General features: G+C 46.6%; 1 protein-coding gene across 2 annotated transcripts in view; it reads left to right on the top strand.

Moving 5' to 3' along the window:
• The first annotated feature begins 8,061 nt into the window (after window positions 1-8,061).
• plppr1 (phospholipid phosphatase related 1) overlaps window positions 8,062-21,220 on the top strand; it is a 153,201-nt gene continuing 140,042 nt past the window's right edge. Inside the window, exon 1 of one of the 2 annotated variants that reach the window (XM_080188460.1) lies at window positions 8,062-8,260. The gene's annotated coding sequence lies outside the window, so the exon portion shown is untranslated. The remainder of the gene's footprint in view (window positions 8,261-21,220) is intronic. The other variant, XM_080188459.1, reaches the window with a different exon arrangement.

Genomic DNA, 21,220 nt, shown 5'->3' on the forward strand with positions numbered 1-21,220 from the left:
GGCAGCTGTGCTAACCACTGTGCCGCCCACTAATTTGATTCTTTCTTGTTGGAGATGGTCATCCCCTGGTGATTTTGTGTGCACACATTGCTTGTCAATTATCAACCCAAACTTGAATGTTGTCCAGGTCTTGCAGCATATGAACAATTGGAGAGGTGTGGTGAGAATGAGCTCTACTGCACATGCTAGGACCAAGGCTGTAATGAGCCTTGGTGAGTGGGTTATTGCTGGATAAGTGCTGCTTGAAAGGGCTGCTAACAACACCTTCTTATCATTTTGCTGGTGACCAAGAGTAAACTGATGGGGCAGTAATTAGCCAGATCGGACTTGTCCTGATTTTTGTGTTCAGGACATACCAGGGCAGTTTTCCATGTTGCCAGGTAGATGCCAGTGGTATAGCTTTACTGGAACAGTTGGGTAGTGATGTGGCTAGTTGCACAATCTCTCAGTAGTGTTGCTGCAACGTTGTCAGAGCTTGTATATCCAGCATCTTCAACTGTTGCTTCAAATCATGTGCAGTGAATTGAACTGGGTGGAGACTGATATCTGTGATGCTGGCGACCTCTGGAAGAGGCTGAGAAAGATCATCGGCACATCTGCCTGAAGATTGTTGCAAATGCTACAGCCTTTTCTTTTGCACTGATGTGCTGGGCTCCACTATCATTGATGATGGGGATATTAGTGGAGCCTCCTCCTCCAGTGAGTTCTTTGATTGTCCACCACCATCCATCAGCTTTTTACCATTTATATAGATGATCTGGAGGAGGGAACCGAGTGTAGAGTGTCGAAATTTGCTGATGACACCAAGATTGGGGGAACGGCAAATTGTGCGGAGGGTGTGGAGAGTCTGCAGAAGGATCTAGATAGGCTGGGCGAATGGGCCAGGAAATGGCAAATGGAATTTAGTATTGGCAAGTGTGAGGTGGTCCACTTTGGTAGGAAGAATGGTAGGAAGGACTATTACTTACGGGGCGAAAAACTGCAGCAGGCGACGGTGCAGAGGGACCTCGGGGTCCTTGTGCATGAATCGCAAAAACCCAGCTTGCAGGTGCAGCAGGTGGTCAGGAAGGCGAATGGGATGCTGGCCTTCATAGCGAAGGGGATTGAATATAAAAGTAGGGAGGTCTTGCTGCAGCTGTATAGGGCATTGGTGAGGCCGCAACTGGAGTACTGTGTGCATTTTTGGGCGCCGCACCTGCGCAAGGATATTTTGGCCTTGGAGGGAGTGCAGAGGAGGTTTACTAGGCTGATACCGGAGTTGAGGGGGTTGAGCTATGAGGAGAGGCTGAATAAACTGGGCTTGTACTCGTTAGAGTTTAGAAGAATGAGAGGAGATCTCATTGAGACGTATAAGATGATGAATGGGATGGATAGGATAGAGGTGAAAAGACTCTTCCCGCTCAAAAAAGACAGTAGGACTAGGGGGCACAGCCTCAAGATAAAAGGGGGGCGGTTTAGAACAGAGTTGAGGAGGAACTTCTTCACTCAAAGGGTAGTGAATCTCTGGAATTCTCTGCCCGTTGAAGTGGTGGAGGCTGCCTCGCTAAATATTTTTAAGATGCGGGTTGATGGGTTTTTGATAGGAGAGGGGATTAAGGGTTATGGGGAGAGGGCGGGAAAGTGGAACTGAGCCACGACAGATCAGCCATGATCTTATTGAATGGCGGGGCAGGCTCGAAGGGCTGGATGGCCTACTCCTGCTCCTATTTCTTATGTTCTTATGTTCTTATGTTGCAGGACTGCAGAGCTTAGATAGAGTGGCACAGTGGTTGGCATTGTGTCTCACAGTGCCACGGATCCAGGTTCAATTCCCAGCTTGGGTCACTGTCTGTGTGGAGTCTGCACTCTGAGGCTGGAAGCTAGATCTCCAGATCTCCTGGAAGATGGACCTTCGGAAACACTGAGGCTGGAAGATGGACCTTCTTGAAGACACTGAATCTGGAAGATCCACCTGATGCAACCCACTCTGTGTTCTTATGGGGTCCACAGTCGCTGGCAGTCTTCATCCTGAACTCCACAGGCAGCCCCAAGCTATGTGCTAGTTAGGTGCATTGGCTATGCTAAATTCTCCCTCGGTGTACCAAAACAGGCGCCAGACTACGGCCATTGGGGATTTTTACAGTAACTTGACTGCAGTGTTAATGTAAGCCTACTTATGACTAATAAATAAACTGGTGTAGACACAGGGAGAATGTGCAGACTCTGCACAGACAGTGACCCAGGCCAGGAATGGAACCCAAGTCCCTGTAACTGTGAGGTAGCAGAGCTAACGATTGTGCCACCTTGCTGCCCTAGTGTTAGCACTGCTGCTTCATAGTGCCATAGATCTGAGTTCAATTCCCAGCTTGGGTGACTGTCTGCATGGAGTTTGCACATTCTCCCCGTGTCTCCGCGGGCTTCCTCCGGGTGCTTCAGTTTCCTCCAACAATCCAAAGATGTGCTGGTTAGGTTGATTGGCCGTGCTAAATTGCCATTTAGTCTCAGGAGGCATTAGCTGGGTAAATACGTGGAGTTACCGGGATAGGGGCTGGTTGGGATTAAGGTCAGTGCAGACTCGATGGGCCGAATGGCCTCCTTCTGCGCTGTAGGCTTCTATGATTCAAAGACCATTCTGGTCAGTAGTGCCTGTTCTCCCTCTTTGGGGTAGAGCGATTCAAATAATTCCAAATCCTTGACTTTTTCCCATGACCTTGTGATTTTCTTTTCACTTTTATGTATGTATTGAATTCCGTGTTGGAGGTTAGAATTGAATCTGTTTCCACCACGTTTTGAGATGGTCACATTGCAGATCACAGCAACACGCTAAATAAAAAATGTTGCCTCAGGTCACCTCTGCGTCTTCTATCAATAACTTTAATTCTGTGTCCTCTGGTTACTGACCTGCCTCCCACTGGAAACAATTCATCTTTATTTGCTCAAAGAATGACAAACGTTTCAATTAAAACAAAAAGGCCTTTTGGCCTCTGTGCCGGTCAAAGACAAACCACCTAACCATTCCAGTCCCATTTTCCAGCCCATAGTCTTGGCATCGCAAGTCGGCATCTAAGTATTTCTAAAATGTCACGAGCGTCTCTGGCTCCGCCACACTTTCAGGCAGTGAGCTCCATACTCCCACCCTTTGGGTGAATGAGGGGATAGAGTCATACCCTCTCACGCCAGGCACTGGATTATTCTTCAGCATGCAAGGGATTTGAATTGTACCTTCACTTATGTCTGTATGCATTTTGGAATAAAGGGGGGTTGGAGTGGAGAAGAGGTGATCACAAATGCATGCTGAGGGACAGAGACTGTTAGCTGTGCTGAGGAATAATGAACAATGACAGGGAGTAATTTGAAGATATAAAAAAATGTCATTTTAAATGATTGTTTTTTTCTTGTACGCATATATAATCTGTCTGAGGGACAGCACGTCTCATCCTTTGATTAGACACTTTACAACCTTCCGTCTCAACACTAATTTGAACAATATTAACTCAGAATGACTGCTCAAACAGCGGGTGCTGGTAATGATTCTTCTATTAGCTTTTCCATCTCTTTTCCACCCATCCTTTGTTTCTCTGCCCGTTGAAGTGGTGGAGGCTGCCTCGCTGAATATATTTAAGTCACGGGTAGATAGGTTTCTGATAGACAAGGGAATTAAGGGTTATGGGGAGAAAGCGGGAAAGTGGAACTGATCCACTTCAGATCAGCCATGTTCTTGTTGAATGGAGGGGCAGGCTCGAAGGGCTAGATGGCCTACTCCTGCTCCTATTTCTTATGTTCTTATGTTCTTTATTTCCTCATGGCTGTTCCCTTTACCGTCTTGCACCTTCATCCCTTTCGTCGTTCACTCTCCTCTGCTTCCCATTCCACCACAGACCCTCCCTTTCACTCTATCCCTCCCGTTCCCCTCCAACCCCCCCCCCCCCTTCTCCTCCTCCTGCAATTCAAACCCGCTGCATCTAACTTTGCATCCGGTTCTGACAAAAAAGTTCCTCGACCTGAAATGTCTCTCCCGCCACGAATGTTGCTGTAGTTAGTCAGTCAGTGGTTGTTCCCTGATGGGAAACTGACAGACGGCACGGCGGCACAGTGGTTAGCACTGCTGCCTCACGGTGCCAGGGACCTGGGTTCGATTCCTGGCTTGTGTCACTGTCTGCGCGTTCTCCCCGTGTCTGCGTGGGTTTCCTCCGGGTGCTCTGATTTCCTCCCATAGTCTGAAAGACGAGCTGGTTAGGGTGGCGAATGTGGACTGGGGGAGCGCGTTGGAAGGTAGGTCTGCTGAGGAGCAGTGGAGGATCTTTAAGGAGATCTTTCTTGGTGCTCAGCAGAAGTTTATTCCGATGGTCAAAAAGGACCGTAGGAGGAGAGGTAATCAGCCGTGGATAACGAAGGAGGTGAAGGAAAGTGTTAAATTAAAAGCGGAGGCGTTTAGAGTAGCAAAGAGTAGTGGGCGAGAAGAGGATTGGGAGAGGTTTAAATGTCAACAAAGATTGACAAAGAAGTTGACAAAGAAGGGTAGGAGAAACTATGAAGCTGGGCTAGCGCTTAATATAAAAAAGGATAGCAAGAGTTTTTATAAATATATAAAAAGGAAGAGGCTGGCTAGGGTGAACGTTGGACCCTTAGAGGATGAGAGGGGGGACTTAGTGGTAGGGGATGGGGAAATGGCTGAGGTCTTGAATAGCTTTTTTGTTTCGGTCTTCATGGAGGAAGACGTGAATAATTTGCCGGGTGTTAGCGATGGAAAGGTGGTAGGACTGGAGGGTCTTAATGACATTACTGTTACTAGAGAGGCGGTGCTCGACAGACTGGAGGGACTGATTGTGGACAAGTCACCAGGACTGGATGGAATGCATCCGAGGGTTCTGAAAGAAATGGCGGAGGTGATAGTGGATGCCTTGGTGGTTATGTTCCAGACATCGCTGGATTCCGGGGAAGTGCCGGAAGATTGGAAAGTGGCTAATGTTACGCCGTTGTTTAAGAAGGGTGCCAGGCAAAAGGCAGGGAATTATAGGCCGGTTAGTTTAACGTCTGTTGTAGGTAAAATGTTAGAATCCGTCATCAAGGAGGAAATAGCGAGGCATCTTGAGGGGAATTGCTTGATAGAGCAGACGCAGCACGGTTTCGTTAAGGGGAAGTCGTGTCTGACAAATTTATTGGAGTTCTATGAGGATGTGTCTAGGGCGGTGGATAGAGGAGAGCCGGTGGATGTGGTCTTTCTTGATTTTCAGAAGGCGTTTGACAAGGTACCTCACAAGAGGTTATTGCAGAAGGTAAGGGGGCATGGAGTTGGGGGTAGGGTGTTAGCGTGGATAGAGGATTGGTTGTCAAATAGGAGGCAGAGAGTGGGGGTTAATGGGTGCTTTTCGGATTGGTGGTTGGTGACTAGTGGAGTGCCCCAGGGGTCGGTGCTGGGGCCTCAGCTATTTACCATTTATATAGATGATCTGGAGGAGGGAACCGAGTGTATGGTGTTGAAATTTGCTGATGACACCAAGATTGGTGGAACGGCAAATTGTGCGGAGGGTGTGGAGAGTCTGCAGAAGGATCTAGATAGGCTGGGCGAATGGGCCAGGAAATGGCAAATGGAATTTAATGTTGGCAAGTGCGAGGTGGTACACTTTGGTAGGAATAAAGGTAGGAAGGACTATTACTTACTTGGCGAAAAACTGCAGCAGGCGACAGTGCAGAGGGACCTCAGGGTCCTTGTGCATGAGTCGCAAAAACCCAGCTTGCAGGTGCAGCAGGTGGTCAGGAAGGCTAATGGGATGCTGGCCTTCATAGCGAGGGGGATTGAATATAAAAGTAGGGAGGTCTTGCTGCAGCTGTATAGGGCATTGGTGAGGCCGCAGCTGGAGTACTGTGTGCAGTTTTGGTCGCCGCACTTACGCAAGGATATTTTGGCCTTGGAGGGAGTGCAGAGGAGGTTTACTAGGCTGATACCGGAGTTGAGGGGGTTGAGCTATGAGGAGAGGCTGAATAAACTAGGCTTGTACTCGTTAGAGTTTAGAAGAATGAGGGGAGATCTCATTGAGATGTATAAGATGATGAATGGGATGGATAGGGTAGAGGCGGAGTGGACAGTAGGACTAGAGGGCACAGCCTCAAGATAAAGGGGGGGGCGGTTTAGAACGGAGTTGAGGAGGAATTTCTTCATTCAAAGGGTGGTGAATCTCTGGAATTCTCTGCCTGTTGAGGTGGTGGAGGCTGCCTCGCTAAATATTTTTTAGACGCGGGTTGATGGGTTTTTGATAAGAGAGGGGATTAAGGGTTATGGGGAGAGGGCGGGAATGTGGAACTGAGACACGACAGATCAGCCATGATCTTATTGAATGGCGGGGCAGGCTCGAGGGGCTGGATGGCCTACTCCTGCTCCTATTTCTTATGTTCTTATGTACATTGGCCGTGCTAATTTCTCTCTCAGTGTATCCAAACAAGCGCCAGAGTGTGGCGACTCGGGGATTTTCACTTTAGCTTCATTGCAGTGTTAATGCGAGCCTACTTGTGACACTAATAAATAAACTTTAACTTTAAACTGAAGTACGACACTGAGCAAGGTTGTTTACCCACAATTTTTTTTTATTCATTCGTGGGACACGGGCGTAGCTGGCTGGGCCAGCATTTATTGTCTAGAATGTTAATACCTGTGACAATATTAAATCAAGTCATCCCTCATTGCCTGAGGGCAGTTGAGAGTTAACCACATTGCTGTGGCTCTGGAGTCACATGTAAGCCAGACCTTGTAAGGACGGCAGATTTCTTTCCCTGAAGGTCAAAAGTAAACCAGATGGGTTTTTCAGACAATCGACAAGTGGTTTCATGGTCACCAGTAGATTCTTAATTTCAGATTTTTTTTATTGTCAAATTCCACCAGCTGCCAAGGTGGGATTCGAACCCAGGTCCCCAGAAAATTAGCTGAGTTTCTGGATGAATAGTTTAACGATTGGGTAGCCATTGAGTCTTCTCAGCCAATCCGTGGAAAGTTTGCACGTAGACAATGTGCACATGTTCATGACAGGAGAGGTGTGTACAACAACAATAATTTGCATTTATATGACAGCTCTAATGTCTCACCCAGGGTGCTTCACCTGAGTGTTTTCATTTCACACCAAGTCACAGCAATAGGACTGACGGCCAAAAGCTTGGTTAAAGGGGAGGGTTTTCAGGATCGGGAGGGGAAGGTTTAAGGGCGAGATTTCAGAACAAAAGCTTTGCCATCTGCAAGTGTGGCTGTCAATGCTGGAGCAATGGAAATAGGGGAGACACAGGAGGTCTGCAGTTGGAGCACTGCAGAGAACTGGGAAGATTGTTGATCCTGCTGGGGGGATATATTACAATGAAAATGCATCAAAGATGCAATAACTCATCTTAATTAATTCGCAGTAGCTATTTGATTACGTGGGATTTGACAGATGTTGAATTATTTCATCGAATCCCTACAGAGCAGAAGGAGGCTATTCGGCCCATCGAGTCTGCACCGATCACAACTCCACCCAGCCCCTATCCCTGTCACCCCATTTATTTACCCAGTTAATCCCTCTTACACAAAGGGGCAATTTGGCATGGCCAATCAACCTAATCTGCACATCTTTCGGACTGTGGGAGGAAACCGGAGGAAACCCACGCAGGCATGGGGAGAATGTGCAAACCCACACAGTGACCTAAGCTGGGAATCGAACCCAGGTCGCTGACGCTGTGAGGCAGCAGTGCTAACCACTGTCCCACTGTGCTGCCCAATCTGATGTTCCTTCATCTGCCTTTTATCTAGTAAGGGTGATGATCAGTGCTGCCGACACAGTTTGAGGCTATGATAAATCAATAAATAGATCTTATGGAATGATAGAGGTGGCTGCAGAGCTTGACTGGCTTACGCCTGCTCCATGTTCACATATTACTGTGTTATGCAGCTACCAAGTGACATTAGACACTGTGAGGGGATGTTTTCCCAGCTTGGAGCTGCCTCTGTTCCCCCGCCTCACCAACACCCACCCCCCCCACCCCCCCAAGCCAATCCTGTCTCTCCCACATGCCAACAGACTTCTATTTTCTGGTATCAGTCATGCATCCCGTCAGGAAGAATGTAGAGGTGGCAGGGGATGGGTGGGCCACTATGGACTGATTAGGACATGCCAGGCTGAAAGCAAAATGGAAAATGCTGTAAAACCTCTGCAGATCCGGCAATATCCGTAAGGAGAGAAAAGAGCTGACGTTTCGAGTCCAGATGACCCTTCGTCAAAGGTAAAAAGGCATAGAAAGCGGGAGATATTTATATTGCAAGGTGAGAGAATGAAAAATGAGTCATAGTCACAAAACAAGGGGGAAAGGCTGCTAATGGCAGTCCATAGAGAGAATAGAAGCTGACATCAGAGGGTAAACTGTGACAAATGAAGATGTGAGTGGAGGAGAGAGATGCGTGGGAGAGAGGTAAAATTGAGAAAAAGGGGGAAAACGAGAAGCAACGGGGAAGAAAAGTCTCTGCTTTCCTCCCACAATCTAAAAGGCGTGCTGGTTAGATGCATTTACCCAAACAGGTGCCAGTGTGTGGTGACTAGGGGAATTTCACAGTAACTTCATTGCAGTGTTAATATAAGCCTATTTCTGAGTAATAAATAAACTTTGATAAAATAGGGGGAAAGAGGTGGGGGGAAGAAAAATGAAGAAAGACAATAAAGAAATAAAAGGTAGAGAACAGTTAAAAATTAAATAAAATGAAAACAAAGTGGTTGAGGTGGGGTACAGCTAATCATCTGAAATTGTTGAATTTGACGTTGCGAGCAGAAGGTTGTAACATGCCTAGCCAGAAGATAAGATGCTGTTCCTCTAATTTGCGTTGAACTTAAAACCAGGAGGAAAGACCCTCAGAATATGCATTTTGGCCATTGGTATGCCGTGTCTGAGCATTATCTATTGCGATGGAGCAAGGGTGTTACTAAATTCAGGAACAGGTTTCCCTCTCTGGGTGGCACGATGACACAGTGGTTAGCACTGCTGCCTCACAGCACCAGGGACCTGCGTTCAACTCCCGGCTTGGATCGCTGTCTGTGCGGAGTCTGCGCGTTCTCCCTGTGTCTGCGTGGGTTTCCTCCGGGTGCTCTGGTTTCGTCCCAAAGACGTGCTGGTTCGGCGGATTGGCCATGCCAAGTTCTCCCTCAGCGTACCCAAGGAGGTGCTGGAGTGTGACGGCTAGGGGATTTTCACAGTCATTTCATTAACGTAAGCCTACTTGTGACTAATAAATAAACTTTAAAGAAAAACTCTCAAGTAGCCTGGGACACTGAGGAAAAATGTTGAGTGCCCCCCGCCCTGTACTCCGCCCCCCACTACTGCTGCGTTGGTATCAATCTGCTAAGCCCGGGGAACAAACCTATGATTACCCTCATCTATGTAGCTTATTACACAGCAGGTGGTGCATTTATACACTAACCCAGCTGAGACTCATTCCATTATCCAACATTGCTTGATATTATTAACCCATTTTATAGTGTGGCAGCCGTCTGAATGTTGTTTGCGGTTTCCACATGCCGGAGAACGCAAGTTATAATAATTACTGGATTAGGATGGGTTCCTGGCTATGCCTGGTGTTCTTTGTAATTTGAGAATGTATTTTTAGTCAGAAGGATGGCTGTTTCCCCGGCGATGCCAAACGAACTGCTTTCGATACAATACATATCGTATTGATTTGTCCTCGCCACGGCTGCACTGCACATTAAATATGTTGAACTGTGGCAAATGCAGGGCTCTATAAATAACTTGCCGTGAAGCAGTTGCCGTGGCAACCACAGGCCCAAAGCCTCTGTTTGATTTATAATACTGATGCATGTTGACGGAGTGAAAGGGAAGCTGGGTCACTCCTCATTGCGAAAGGCACACAACAGCAACAAAAAAAAAAATCCTGACCCGAAATCTCTTCTCCCACTGACCCCACCACCCCCCCAAAAGCAATTCTTGTAGCTTTGACAATCTGTTATGGTTTTTCAGAGACCATTATTATGCTATACCACGGAGGGGTCTTTTTTATGTGGAAAGGTTAAATGTGAGATATGTTTGCTAAGCGAATGAGTGAAAGAGCGTGTTAGTGATCGCTAAATAACACACATTCTGTTGCTCGGTCGTCTCCCTGAGAAATGTGTGCACGTTGGAGCATTTACCGAGTTAAAATAAGCTAAAGGAGACCTTGTTAAGCAGGGAGCTTTTGCATTGAGTATGAAAAGAGGCTTTTTAAGCAGTCGAAGAAGGAGTTCTGGGATTTAACGCCAGCGGCTGTAGCCGATGTAATTGTTATATATTGAACAGATCCATCTTCAAGTGCTCTTTTCGGAGTGTGGGAGGGTTCTCAATATCAGGAATCCCTGACCCGATCTCCATTGCTTCACTGCATCAGGGGCCTTTTATTTTATGTCTATTGTAAAAGAGTTATCTGAGCTTCCAGAAGAAACAGCTCAGTTGCAGACTTTACTAATCTTCTTCAAGGTGATGAATCATCCTGGCCGCAGTCCATCCCTCAACCCAATGAGAGCACCTCGTGGTATCAATATGAGTCACGGCATGAGCTGCAGTATGACTGCCACAGATGTCACCTGGAAACTAGAAACTAGAAGCAGGAATAGGCCATTCGGCCCTTTGAGCTTGCTCTGTCATTCATTTATAGCTGATCGTTGAATTCAATATGCTGATCATAAGAACATAAGCAATAGGAGCAGGAGTAGGCCATCTAGCCCTTCGAGCCTGCCCCGCCATTCAATAAGATCATGGCTGATCTGAATTGGATCAGTTCCACTTTCCCGCTTTCTCCCCATAACCCTTAATTCCCCTGTCTATCAGAAACCTATCTACCCGTGACTTAAATATATTCAGCGAGGCAGCCTCCACCACTTCAACGGGCAGAGAATTCCAGAGATTCACCACCCTTTGAGTGAAGAAGTTCCTCCTCAACTCTGATCTAAATTGCACCACCCCTCCTTATTTAGAGGCTGCGCCCTCTAGTTTTGCCAACGTTTCTAAGTGGGAAGAATCTCTCTACCTCTACCCTATCTAGCCCCTTCATTATCTTATATGTCTCTATAAGATCCCCCCTCAGCCTCCTAAACTCCAACGAGTACAGACCCAGTCTATTCAATCTCTCTGTCCTCCCATGTCCCTTGATCCCTTTAGCCCCAAGAGCTACATCTAATTTGTAGAAAGATGCTCCACTCAATTTTTTAAAAAGAAAAGGCTTGCATTCATATAGCGCCTTTCAAAGCACTTTGCTCTCGAAATGTCGCCAGTGGGGGATAGTTTTTTGGCTGTTCACACCGATGGAATTTTTTGGTCCACTGCAGTTAATGGAGATGTGGCTGATTATCATATTCTCACTCAGTAGGGTGTGAATGGCCGGTGAGGTTGCGCCCTCGTGACCCAATGGCAAAGGCGGAAATGCAGCAGCGAATTTGTGCACAGCAAGCTCCCACAAGCAATAATGTGATAATGATCAATGAAATTGGTCCAGGATAACTCCACTGGTCTCCTTCAAAACAGTACATTTACTCAAGTAAATCAATGGAGCCGTTAACAATGCAGCGCTCTCTCAGTACTGCACTCAACAATCAAGCTTGATTTTCATTCTCAAGCCCTGGGCATCCAAACGTACAAACAAGGAACTGGAATAGGCCTTTCGAGCCTGCTCTGCCATTTAATTAAATCATAGCTGATGTGATGTAACCTCAGATCTACTTCCCAATGACTCCAATAACATACCACCCCCTTGCTCACCAAGAATCTGTCCATTCCCCCCTCAAAAATATTCAAGAACTCTGCTTCCATTGCCTTTGAGGAAGAGAAGACTCACCATCCTCTGAGAGAAGAAAAATTCCCCTTCTTCCCTGTCTTCAATGGGAAACCCCTTTATCTTTAAACAGTGGCCCTCAGATTCCAGCTCCTTCAACCAGAGGAAAAATCCAATAATTGTCTTCCCTTTGGTGGATGCTTTAAGTTTCATTTCTGCTTCATTTTTCTTTCTTTGCACTGTCCCTCAGTTTGTTCAACTGAGTTTAACTGGTTTGCCAGGAAGAATGGTGGGACATCATTCATGGCAAGGAGCACGAGTCCTCCTTGGTCTTTCATTGTTTCACTCACCCTCACTACGTTACAACTGTGTGGGAATGGCGGGGGGATGGGCGGGTTTGGCGTGGAGTGGGTGAGCTCCATGTTGACTCCGCTTCTGGGAGAGGTGCCCCATTTGCACGCCCTTCTGCACCCCTCATATTATTCAGCCCCCCGCGTGGAGACGGCCTCCTGCTGAGAACTGAGCAAAAAAATCATAGAGTCGCTACGGTGCAGGAAAAGGCCCTTTGGCTCATTGAGTCTGCGCTGGCCACGGTCCCACCTAGGCCCTATTCCCTGCTAGAATCCCTGTCACTGCAGGGCAATTTAGCATGGCCAATCAACCTAACCAGCACATCTTTCGGACTGTGGAAGGAAACCAGAACACCCGGAGGAAGCCCATGCAGGCATGGGGAGAACGTGCAAACTCTGCAGAGGCAGTGACAAGTCAGGAATTGAACTCGGGTCCCTGCCGCTGTGAGGCAGCAGTGCCAACCATTGTGCTACCATGCTGCCCTTCACAGAACTCCACACAATTTTAAATAATATATATTTTTAAGTCTGTTTATATTTCATTTTTGTTTTTATCTAAATCAAAGCTTTTATTTTGCTCAAACGAAAATTCAAATGATGGATTCAAGAATTTTAACTTCTTAGTTTGCTGTCTGTGAGAATGCTTCGATGTGATTGGCTGCATGCCCTGCTTGCTGATGTGACTGTTGCTGTATATTCGGAGTCTCCTTGACTTGGCATCGGATTTGAACTGTGCTTGGAAAATGGGAAATCTGCGTCACGAAGCTGTTTGCTTTTCCTGGGTAAACTTCTCCAAGGTCAGCGTAGAATGCACACGAACAGATCAAATCCATTACATTTCTGCTTATTTTGTTGCCCGAAGCATGCCTTACTTTTGAAATAACTGTCCATGATCATTACCAATACTGTAGTTTTCTCTATTTTGATTATGTAATGCACCACAACATGGAGTAAGCCACGATTGGGTATGACATAGGGGACATAGGTTCAAGATGCGTGGGGAAAAGTTTAGAGGACAAGTTTAGAGGGCAAGTTTTTAACATAGAGGGCGCTGTCCAGGGAGGTGGTGGGAGCAGGTACGATAGAGATATTTAAGGGGCAACTAGATGAACACACGAATAGGATGGGAATGGAAGGATATGGACTCGGTAAGCGCATGTGGTTTTAGTTTAGGCAGGCATTATGATCAGCGCAGGCTTGGAGGGCCGAAGGGCCTGTTCCTGTGCTGTACTGTTCTTTGACATCTTGGCTTTATAAAAGGGCACTGGCGATTGGATAATAAATCCTTAATCCTTTTGATCACCCACTCCCCTTATTTCTATTCCTTTCCATTATTCCAGCATGACATTTAATTGCATTTAAAAACCAGTTAAAAATGTGTTAGCATTCAGATTGGGAGATAAATCCTCCACTAGGTGACATTAAAAAAAAGGTCACATCGCCTTTTGCCATCCGAAGTAAAAGTCGCTGAGTCTCAAAGAGATAAATCTCAGTTACTCTGATGACTTTACACTCATCTGAAGCTAATATAATTTAACAAGTCTCTGGGGGTGAGCCATCAGTGTTAAAAGATGCTGCGACGAACATGACAAACGTACTGGATCTACATTGTCTTTTAGGGGGCATCTCCAATAGGTCACATCCTCAAGAAGATTTGCCCTTTAGTCCTACTCACAAGATGTCCTAAAATCACCCAGTCACCTGTATGTTTTTTGTGCATAAGTATCTATGTCCAAAAAGCATTGACATTGTTTTTTAATGACATGATGGCATTGTTACCAGCTTTCAACATTTGTGCTATCTTAGGCTGATTTGATTTGAATGGATTTGATCTGATTTCTTATAGTCACATGTATTGGGATACAGTGAAAAGTATTGTTTCTTACCCACTATACAGACAAAGCATACCGTTCATAGAGGAAGAATGGACAGGGTGCAGAATGTAGTGTGACAATCATAGCTAGGGTGTAGAGAAAGATCAACTTAATATAAAATAGGTCCATTCAAAAGTCTGACGGCAGCAGGGAAGAAGCTGACCTTGAGTCAGGTGGTACGTGACCTCAGACTTTGTATCCTTCTCGCGATGGAAGAAGGTGGAAGAGAGAATGTCCGAGTGCGTGGGGTCCTTGATAATGCTGGCTGCTTTTCCGAGGCAGTGGGAAGTGTGGACAGAGTCAATGGATGGGAGGCTGGTTTGTGTGGTGGACTGGGCTTCATTCGTGACCCTTTGTAATTACATGTGGTCTTGGACAGAGCAGGAGCCATACCAAGTTGTGATACATCCGGAAAGAATGCTTTCTATGGTGCATCTGTAAACGTTGCTGAGAGTCGCAGCTAACATACCAAATTTCCTTCACCTCCTGAAAAAGTAGAGGCGTTAATGGGCTTTCTTAATTAGCGCAGAGGAACTAGGACAGGTCGTTGCCGATCTGGACACCTAGAAACCTGAAGTTCTCTCTTAGTCTTAGTTAGTCACAATAAGCGATGCACAATTCTTTAAACATACGAATGATGTTGCTCAGTTAGTTTCACATTGTCAACATTCAACAGATCTATCGGACCGGATAATCTAATAATTATGGTATTAGACTGGCAACCCCACATTGTGAGTTCAAGTCCTGCTCTGGCAAGTTGTGAAGTTGAATGCAATAAATTTGATCCCATAAAAGCCACTGCTTTGATGTCACCCAGGGCCTTTAAGGGAGGGATCTGCCACTTCTCACTTCTCGACAGGGATGATTAGCCTTTCTGACCTCTCCTTGCAGCCCAACACACCCCAGCCGCAGCCACCTTTGCAAGGTGCAGTGGTTAGAGAACTGTCAGGCTGTGACAGAAAAGAGACTGCGCACGTTGCTCTTTCCACGCTGTGCACAGAATTAACCCCGCAACACAGTCGACAGTTTCTACAGCCCGAGAGCTTGCACTGCATTAAAGAGCTGCTTGACTGCTGTGGCACATTCGCGGCATCAAATCTTACCCCACATGATCCACTTTCTATCCCGCAGATTTACTTTAGTATGAATGAATGGAGAAGTACTCCAAAGCTAAACCCAGAGTTGCCCGTGTCATCCACTTATGCTCAGTCTTCTACAAACAATATGGGTGCACATTTCCAGGTTAATTGCAACTAAATAAAGGCCCGATGTTTGGATCGATTAATCATTTCCCTTTCTATATCACACCGTGAAATCTCGCAGCACAGGAGGCCATTCAACCCATTATGTTCGTGCCGTCTCCTTGAAAAAGCTCTCCAATTAGTCTCACACTCCTGCTCTTTCCCCCATAGCTTTGCAATTTTCTTCTTTTCAAGTGCTTTATTTAAATCCCTTTTGGGATTTGCTATTAAATCTACTTCCACCGCACTTTCAGGCAGATTCCAGATCACAGAAATCCATCGTCTAAAAATAAAGACCACACATCCCTGCCAGGTTTATGTTAAACCAATTACTGGAAATCTGGGAGCTCTGTTTGTAGACGCTTCTGTCTCTGAAAGCAGCTTCTTTGATTTACCTTAATCATTTTCAACACCTCTATTGAATTTCCTCTTAACTTATTTTTACCCTAAGAAGAGCTTTATGCAAGTGTAATTATGCCCTTGCTAAAAACCATCCACAAAACATTGAACGGAACAGAAATGTCTTTGAGTTGATTTGATTTATTATTGTCACATGTATTAACATACAGTGAAAAGTATTGTTTCTTGCATGCTTTAAAGACAAAACATACCATTCATAGAGAAGGAAAGGAGAGAGTGTCAAATGTGGTGTTTCAGTCATAGACAGGGCTTCAAGAAAGACCAATTTAATGTGAGGTAGGTCCATTCAAAAGTCTGATGGCAACAGGGAAGAAGTTGTTCTTGAGTCGGTTGGTATGTGACCTCAGACTTTTGTATCTTTTCCCCGATGGAAGAAGGTGGAAAAGAGAATGTCCAGAGTGCGTGGGGTCGTTAATTATGCTGACTGCTTTTCCGTGGCAGCGGGAAGTGTAGACAGAGTCAATGGATGGGAGGCTGGTTTGCGTGATGGATTGGGCTACATTCATGACCTTTCGTAGCTTCTTGTGGTCTTGGGCAGAGCAGGAGCCATACCAAACTATCTTGAGTAGCCCTGGAAGTGTACAATGACAACATAAGTAAAACAAGCTAGATGTCAAGCTGGTAGGCAAATTAGGCAGCATTTTTAGTGCATGGTATTTTGTAATAAGTCTTCGGAAGCAGAAGTTCCTTCACCAAAATTCCTTTATTTACAATTCCAACAGCAATACACAGAGTGCTCGCAGTCAGCAGTCTACCTTCGGGAGTGCCAGAGGAACTGACAGTCCTGGTTAAATACAAGAAAGAGATTCCTTGACTGGCCCATCAATTGACTCCTTAATCAGGGAGTTCATGCTCCAATAGGCCAACCTCAATGGCCTGATTGAAGTCATTGTGCTTTTTGAGGGAATTATGCAGTAAAAAGAATTATGGACAAAATTCCACTGCTGACCCGCTCCTTGGCCTAAGCATTTCACATGGATCAGTTACAAGAGAAACAGCCTTCCATGGTCCAGGGGTAGAGAGCGAAGACTAAAATGGACTTCTTGGGAGCTTTTCTTCAGTGGTGCGGACAATCAGTGAGGGCACAGGGTTGTTTTCAGCGGTGTGCCTGGAGTAACATTATCCAGCATCGCCTCCAATGTGAGGCATCCCAACTTGAGCACACTGCCAAATGTTGTTGCTGTTGGAAATGAGAATAAGTAGACTATGGCCGGCATTGGACTGAGGTGCATTCTTCTCCAGACGCTGCGGTCCTTCTGAAGTGAAATAATTGCTTTTATTTCTGTTAGCGGGCAGTCTTGCACATTAGAATTCTATCCACCCTGTAATATAGCAGATATTCTGGGAGCCGTAGCCTCAATGCAAGATGTACAGAAATGTTAGGCTTGAAACCACATCTGATTAGAGCAAGATGTTCGATGGTAATTGTACGCTGAAGGCACAGCATGGTGAACTGCCAAACCACAATGCCTGATAATATGCCAAAATTGCTCTAGTGAATGGACCCTCTGAGGAAGGATGTCCTTGCTCTCAAGGGAGTGCAGTGCAAGTTTACCAGGCCGATTCCAGGGATGGCAGGACTGATGTATGAGGAGAGAGTGACAAGGTTAGGGTTGTTGTCACTGGAGTTCAGACAAATGAGGGGGGGGGGGGGAATCTCATTGAGACTTATAAAACTCTAACAGGACTAGACAGGGTAGATGCAAGGAGGATGTTCCTGATGGTGGGGGAGTAAACAAAATAAATTTAAAAATTAAGTGCCAATTGTGCAATGAGTTACCAGGGGTCACAGTCTGAGGATTTTAGGTAGATCATTTAGGACAGAGATGAGCCATTTCTACATCTGAAACGTGGAGAGCCTGTGGAATTCATTACCACAGGAAATAGTCGATACCAAAACATTAAATATATTCAAGAGTCAGCCGGATAGCACTTGGGGGGAATGGGATCTAATATTATGGAAAAAAGCAGGATTAGGCTATTGAATTGGGCAATCAGCCATGGCCGTGATGAATGGCAGAGCAGGCTCGAAGGGCCAAATGGCCTCCTGCTGCTCCTATCTTCTAAGTTTCGAGGACCCTAAAAAGAGAGTGGATGAATGGGAAGAAAGGACATTGCAAAGCATTACCTTCCAGTTAGAGTGGGTTAGCTGTTTGGCAGCCGCACATTCACCTGCTCTCTCAAAGGTGTTGAAAATCGTGAAGGGTTTTGGCGTGGACAAATAACAAGAAGCTGTTTCTATTGGCAGGCAACCGGGAGGTGTTTGAGGAGCATTTGAGGACTCGGGGTCTGTACTCAATGGAGATTAGAAGGATGAGGAGGGAGTCTCATTGAGACATACAGAATATGGAAAGGCCTGGATAAAGTGGACATTAATAGCTGAGACTAGGATCCAAGGGTGCGGACTCAGAGTAAAGGGTCAGAACTGAGATGAGGAGGCATTTCTTCAGCCAGAGGGTGGTGAATCTGTGGAATTCATTGCCACAGAGGAGGTCATTGAATGTATTTAAGACAGAGATAGATAGGTTCTTGATTGGTAAGGGGATCAAAGGTCACCGGGAAAAAGCGGTAGAATGCAATTGAGAAACTTATCGGCCAGGATTGAATGACACGGTAGAGCCGATGGGCCGAATGGACTAATTCTGCTTCTATATCTTATGATTTTATGGACAAAGATTTACGCTGAGTGGCAGATGAACCAAAGGGAAGTGGAGGGTTTTTTTTTAAACACAGCGACTCGGAATGAACTGCTCGAAAAGGCAGTGGAACCAGATTGAATGTACAAAAGGGAACAGGATAAACACTTGTAAAGGAAAGATGTTAAGTCTGTGAAGAAGGAGCAGGGGAGTGGGACCAATTGGAACAATTCAGATTGGAGCTACTACATGTGAATCTGCTATTTATGCAAATGCTTTTAACACCCTTAAATGTTCTGAGGACAGGTCATCGTGGCGCATGGCTCCTCGCTCTGTGACTGGATCCTGAGCTTCCTAACTCACAGAGCACAAGTAAGGATAGGCAACAACACCTCCTCCACAATCACCCTCAACACCGGTGCCCCACTAGGCTACGTGCTCAGCCCCTGACTATACTCCTTATACACCTATGTCTGTGTGGCCAAATTCCTCTCCAACTCGCTTTTCAAGTTTGCTGATGACACCACCATAGTGGGTCAGATCTCAAACAATGATGAGACAGAGTACCGGAATGAGATAGAGAATCTGGTGAACTGATGCGGCAACAATAATCTCTCCCTCAAAGTCAACAAAATGAAGGAGATAGTCATCAACTTCAGGAAGCGCACTGGAAGGTATGCCCCGTCTACGTCAATAGGACGAAGTAGAAATGATTGACAGCTCCAAATTTTATGCGTCCAGATCACCAGCAACCTGTCCTGGTCCCCCCCATGCCGACACTACAGTTAAGAAAGCCCACCAACGCCTCTATTTTCTCAGAAAACTAAGGAAATTTGGCACGTCCACTAAGACTCTCATCAACTTCTACAGATGCACCATAGAAATCATTCTTTCTGGTTGTATCACAGCTTGGTATGGCTCCTGCTCTGTTCAAGACTGCAAGGAACTACAAAGAATCGTGAACAAGGCCCAGTCCATCACGCAAATCAGCCTTCCATCCATTGACTCTGTCTACACTTCCTGCTGCCTCAGAAAAGCAGCCAGTGCATGTAAGGTCCCTAAGGACCCCGGACATACTCTCTTCCATGTTCATCTGTTGGGAAAAAGATTCAAAAGTCTGAGGTCACATACCAACTGACTCAGGAACAGCTTCTTCCCTGCTGCTGTCAGACTTCTGAATGGACCTACCTCACATTATGTTGATCTTTCTCTTGCTATGACTGTAACATTACATTCTGCGTCCCCTCCTTTCCTTCTCCATGGACAGTGTGCTTTGTCTGTATAATGCACAGGAAACAATACTTTTCACTGTATACATGTGACAATAATAAATCATTGATCTCAAATGCTGACATTGTGGACAGAATTTAATGACCTCATCGTGCTCATTTTGCAGCGGGAACTGGTTGTAAAATCGGCTGTGACGTGACTAACGGGAATGGTGCCCACTTTCGCGCCTATTTCCATTTGACCAAGAAAAATATTCGGCACGATCGGGAGCCGACTCAAAATGGGCGAAACATCAATGTTCATTCATCAGAATGTAATTAGTGAGGTTCACCCCCAATCGTCCCAGCTCTCCTCCCTTAACCACCTTGTTCACTGCAGCCAAATCGATCAGGGAAACATCTCAAGTATAAAAGTCACATTCAGGCGCTTGAGCAGAGTGGGTGAGCGAGGAGGTAAGTCTCTGCTTTCAAATGCTCCACGCTGCTCAGGGGGTTGTTGTGTTTCGAGTCGGGGGGGGGGGGCTGCTGTTATTGTGTGGGGGAGGATTGGGGTGCTGTTGTTATTCATGGGGTCCAATGTCAGCTTCTCAGGATGGTCCCTTGGCTCAGAGCTCTGACCTCTGGTCCTAGTGCAGGCAACAGCCAGCACAGTTGCTGGTGGGTAACGGGCTGGAAACTCTCTGAAGAGTGGCAGTGCTGCAGCCTCAGGACTTGTCAAGCAGCACTGTCTGTGGCCACTACTGCGTGGGTCCTGGGTGTGTTTGTGAGTGGGGTGTGGGGGAGGTTCTGGTGGGTGTGGGAGGTATGGCGAGTTTGGGGGCCTGGGACGGAATGGGAAGTGTGTGTTGCTGGGGGTCTCTATGGGGAGTATGGTGAGTGTGTGTTGCTGGGAGTTCTGCGGGGAGGGCGGTATGGGGAGTGTGAGTTGCTGGGGGTGCGTGGCGAGGTATGGGGAGTGTTACTGGGAGTGTGTGGGGGGTATGGGCAGTGTGTGTTACTGGGAGTGTGTAAGAGAAAATGGGGAGTGTGTGGTTCTGGAGGTCTGTGGGGGTTATGGGGAGTGTGTGTTGCTGGGGTGTCTGTGGGAGGTGTGGGGAGTGTGTGTTGCTGGGGGATATGTGGGATGTATGGACAGTGTGGCTTGCTGGGGGTGTGTGGGTGGGGATGGGGAGTGTGTGTTGCTGGGGGTCTGTGGGGGGCTATGGGAAGTGTGTTGCTGGGGGTGTGTGGGGAGTATGGGGAGTGTGTTGCTGGGTGTGGGGGTTATAGGGAGTGTGGGTTGCTGGGGGTCTGTGGGGAGGTATGGGGAGTTTGTGTTGCTAGGGGTTTGTGGTGGGGTATGGAGACTGTGTGGTTCTGGGAGTCTGTGGGGTGGGGGTATGGGGGGTTTGTGTTGCTGGGCTGGGGGCAAGCAGAGTTCTTTAATCTCTCCATCTCCTTCCCCAAAATACCCCACCTCTTCAGATTGACGAGATGGCTTTTGCAATGCAACCCATTGAGCTTGCTGTTTTTTTAGTTGCTGCTGGAACTGAGGAGGGGAAGCAGGAGGATGACTTACGGGCAGAAGAGGCCAAGCCTTACCCTTCGCAGGAATACAGAGAGAGGCAGAATATGGCCACCATTCACCCCAAAAGGGGGAGGGGGGGGAGAGGGAGGGAGCGGAGATCCTGGCAATTCCGCACTCGAGTGTCCTTTGAACAACTGACAATCATTGCAAGCTGCTGATA

This window comes from Carcharhinus amblyrhynchos, chromosome 5, assembly GCF_965287045.1.
Source record: "Carcharhinus amblyrhynchos chromosome 5, sCarAmb.v2.hapA, whole genome shotgun sequence".
In the NCBI taxonomy this organism is placed as follows: domain Eukaryota; kingdom Metazoa; phylum Chordata; class Chondrichthyes; order Carcharhiniformes; family Carcharhinidae; genus Carcharhinus; species Carcharhinus amblyrhynchos.